Source organism: Branchiostoma floridae, unplaced genomic scaffold, assembly GCF_000003815.2.
Source record: "Branchiostoma floridae strain S238N-H82 unplaced genomic scaffold, Bfl_VNyyK Sc7u5tJ_318, whole genome shotgun sequence".
Lineage (NCBI taxonomy): Eukaryota > Metazoa > Chordata > Leptocardii > Amphioxiformes > Branchiostomatidae > Branchiostoma > Branchiostoma floridae.
The window spans coordinates 73,042-77,465 of record NW_023365802.1 but is presented as its reverse complement, the minus strand read 5'-3'; the positions used below and the strand labels follow the sequence as shown (position 1 = coordinate 77,465).

The 4,424-nt window shown below is 42.5% G+C and overlaps 1 long non-coding RNA gene across 1 annotated transcript; it reads right to left on the bottom strand.

Moving 5' to 3' along the window:
• Positions 1-3,264: 3,264 nt before the first annotated feature.
• LOC118408659 lies at positions 3,265-4,060 on the bottom strand. The gene is made up of 3 exons (XR_004830330.1): positions 3,942-4,060; positions 3,621-3,783; positions 3,265-3,295 (listed from the first exon to the last, which is right to left on the bottom strand). It is a non-coding gene; the product is annotated as an uncharacterized LOC118408659 (long non-coding RNA).
• Between the last annotated feature and the right edge of the window lie 364 nt (positions 4,061-4,424).

Below are 4,424 nucleotides of genomic sequence, written 5' to 3'. Positions count from 1 at the left end.
CAGACAGACAAAATGAGGTTAGACAAATTTGCAGACAGTCAGTGAGGCAGACAGACAAAGAAAAAGCCAGACAGGGTTGCAGACAGACAGAGAGGAAGCCTGACAGGGAGGCAAACAGACAGAGAGAAAGACAAACGATTGCAGACAGACATTTGGGCAGACAGCCAATGAGAAAGCCAGACAGGGTTTCAGACAGACAAAGAAAAATCCAGACAGGGTTGCAGACACACAAATAAGAAGCCAGACAGGGAGGTAGACAGACAGAGAGGGAGACAGACAAGCTTGCAGACAGACATTTGGGAAGATAGACAATGAGAAAGCCAGACAGGGTTGCAGTCAGACAGAGAGAGGGGCAGACAGGCTTGCAGACAGACAGAGAGGGAGACAGGTAGGCTTGCAGACATCCAGGAGGTAGACAGACAAAGAGGAAGCCAGACATATTTGCATACAGTCAGTGAGGCAAACAGACAAAGGTGAAGCCAGACAGGGAGGCAGACAGACAGAGAGGAAGACAGACGCTTGCAGACAGACATTGGGGCAGACAGACAATGAGAAAGCCAGACAGGGTTGCAGACAGACAGAGAGAGAGGCAGACAGGCTTGCAGACAGACAGAGAGAGAGGCAGGCAGGCTTGCAGACAGACAGAGAGGGAGACAGGCAGGCATGCAGACAGCCAGGAGATAGACAGACAAAGAGGAAGCCAGACAGATTTGCAGGCAGTCAGTGAGGCAGACAGACAAAGAAGAAAACAGACAGGGAGGCAGACAGACAGAGAGGAAGACAGACAGGCTTGCAGACAGACAGGGAGGCAGACAGACAAAGAGCAAGCCAGACATGGTTGCAGAAAGACAGTCAGTGAGGCAGACAGACAAAGATGAAGCCAGACAGGGAGGCAGACAGACAAGGAGGTGAACAGACGCTTGCAGACAGACATTGAGGCAAAAAGACAGAGCTATGTCCAGTATCAGGGTGAAGTGCACGAAGTTAGGGTGTACGAAGTTGTACGAAGTTGTACTAAGTTACAACCGTTTCCCACTGGCTTTGATGCTATATCGGGAGTCACAGATGACGTCAAAACATTTATTGGATGACGTAATCTAACTTCGTACAGTAGGCAGGGTAGGGTGTCAAGTGTACGAACTTGTCCGAAGTTGTGCAAAGTTACGTGACGTCATATAACTTCGGACAGTGGGCAGGGTAGGTTAACAAGTGTGCAAAGTTGTCCTAAGTTGTGCAGAGTTACGTGACGTCATCTAACTTCGGACAGTGGGCAGGGTAGGTCAACAAGTGTGCGAAGTTGTCCTAAGTTGTGCAAAGTTACGTGACGTCATCTAACTTTGGACAGTGGGCAGGGTAGGTCAACAAGTGTGCGAAGTTGTCCTAAGTTGTGCAAAGTTACGTGACGTCATCTAACTTTAGACAGTGGGCAGGGCAGGTCAACAAGTGTGCGAAGTTGTCCTAAGTTGTGCAAAGTTACGTGACGTCATCTAACTTTGGACAGTGGGCAGGGTAGGTCAACAAGTGTGCGAAGTTGTCCTAAGTTGTGCAAAGTTACGTGACGTCATCTAACTTTGGACAGTGGGCAGGGTAGGTCAACAAGTGTGCGAAGTTGTCCTAACTTGTGCAAAGTTACGTGACGTCATCTAACTCTGGACAGTGGGCAGGGTAGGGCGGCATGTGTACGAATTTGTCCAAAGTTAATTAATACATAGTAAAAACTTATATATGTGTAAATAAGATACACACCACTCACGCATATAAACAGATAAAATATAGATGCACATTAATCAGCACAAAATCAATGTTCATGCATTGTAAAAAATTTCATTTATTTCACTTTTTTGTCTTTTATTTCTCCTCTTAACGTTCGTTTTAACAATGCGCACAAAATAATTTAAGCTCACTCTTAATATTATATTATTCTTTTTTTTACGTCACTTCTATATACAAGTACCTGAAAACATCTCCCCTATCTATTCATAAACTACATGTATTGCAGTCATCTTTCACTACTTTGTATCATAAGAAGTAGTAGTTGTTATGTTATTCCTTGTAATTTAATAATTAATTGAAGTACTTCCACCATTTAGTACATAAGTAAACCCAGCAGACGGACTACCACTGTCCGTATGGTCTTTCCGCAACTTCGTGTAAACATCAGTCACAAGTTCTTGAATCCATTTACAGATACGCCAAAAATAGTTACTCAAGCAACTGGATATGGTTTTGAAACGGTCAGACGTTTCGGAAAGAATCCACTTTCCTTCGTCAGTGACACTGAAGTGATCTGCAAGAAACAGGTCTTTTATACTCTAACTATGAATGAAGACAATTTCAGATGTCCAATAGGAAAGGTTGTAAGACAATTCAGACTGAAGACAATTTGGATTCCAAAGATAACAAAGCTAAGCCAAAGTCAAGCTGAAGACAATTTGGATTTCAAAGGATATCAAGGCTAAGACACAGTTAATGCAAATGAGTCAATTAGCTCCTGTTGTTTTTTTAGTTACAGGAGCTAAAAGTTTTGTTGGGGGGGGGGGGGTAGTGCTATGTCCCAAGTGCCGGAAAGTTCCATACGTAGCCCCCCTTTTCTGTTGAGGGTGGGATTGTATATTCTCTCATATATGGCCTCTCTAACTCCCCGTTCAAACCAGCGGGCTTCACGGTCTAGGATGTCGGTAGATTGGAGGTTGAAGGAATGTCCTTGGTTGTGTTGTAGGTGGTTGAAAATAGCAGAAGAGTTGCCGTTGGCCTTCGGTTTGCAATGTTCTTGGTATCTTGCTTTTAGTGGACGACTAGTCTCACCAATGTATGTGTTGTTACAGTTGGGTTCCTCGCATTTGAGTCTGTAGATTACATTGGCCTTAGTACCTTTCTGTGGTTTGTCTTTTGGATGTACCAGTTTGTGTCGGAGGGTTGAGTGAGGTTTGAAGTTAGTGGCGATGTTGAAGTTTTGGAAGATCCGTCTGAGTTTATCCTTTGAAATCCAAATTGTCTTCAGCTTGACTTTGGCTTAGCTTTGTTATCTTTGGAATCCAAATTGTCTTCAGTCTGAATTGTCTTACAACCTTTCCTATTGGACATCTGAAATTGTCTTCATTCATAGTTAGAGTATAAAAGACCTGTTTCTTGCAGATCACTTCAGTGTCACTGACGAAGGAAAGTGGATTCTTTCCGAAACGTCTGACCGTTTCAAAACCATATCCAGTTGCTTGAGTAACTATTTTTGGCGTATCTTATTACCTGGATGTCTAACCTACATCGACGCATTTACAGATAGTAGATTTCCCAGCGCCTGCCAAGACAACAGGTAAATGTCATTTTGATCCCCGCTAATAGATGTTTAAAAGGAATAGAACAAATGAAATAAAAGCAGTCGTGGCGCAATACAGAGATTGAAAAACGACACCATTCTACGAACGCATTCCAGGTTCGAATTTAAAAAAAAAACACCTGAGCAAATGACGTAAATGTCTGTTGGTGACGTTAAGCAAAAGAATGTTCGACAAGGTATGGTTCTAGAAATGACGGTTGTAAATTTCGAACATATAACGTTATATCTACATTGAATCAAACGTTTGATTTGAAACAATAAAAAAGGTGTTTAGAAGTAAATCTACCTGTTGGCAGACAGATGGCTGTCCACAGAAGAACATTTTCCCTCCATTTGGTGTCAGGTGGAGAGACTTGTGCATGGCTTACAGCAAAAGCCGCGACCGTGATAAGGCTATATAAAACAGCCACCGTTGGCACGCACAAAACAGATGCAACAGCACAACATCCCTGTGAAGAATAAGACAAATCTTAATAAAGATAAGTAATCTGCATTCTGATAAAAAATATGTTGTTTTGTAAGATGTAACTTCTAAAGAATAGAAGATTTATGAATCAAAAGTCAGAACTCAAAACATGTCAAGGTGCGATTAATACGACTAACCCACCTGAACAAGTTCTTCCGGAAAATCCTTCCAGTCAAACTCGACTTTCCAGGACGAATGGAGATCTGTAGCCTTCAAAGATTTACTGCACGACATGATATGATATAATATTGTCCGTAAATTCCCCGTTAAAAAAAGTCTATTTCGTCAAAGACACGGACTAAAAAGTAGCCGTGGCGACTTCATCGCCACACGGTTTCAAACTGTTAGACTGAAAAACGACGACACCGTTCGAAGAACGCATTCCGGTTTCGAATTACGAAAACACCTGAGTTAGTGACGTAAACGTCAGATTGTGACGTCTAAGAAGATGAGAACATTAGAAGAAAGGTTCTAGAAATGACAGTTGAGACATTTGAACGTTACACAGAATACTTGTAGACGCGGAGTAGCGGAGTATATATATCGCCAAAGTCAAGCTAGGCGACATCTTCCTAGGTATACGCGACCTGATCTAAAACACGCAATGCTGACTGTCCAAAGTTT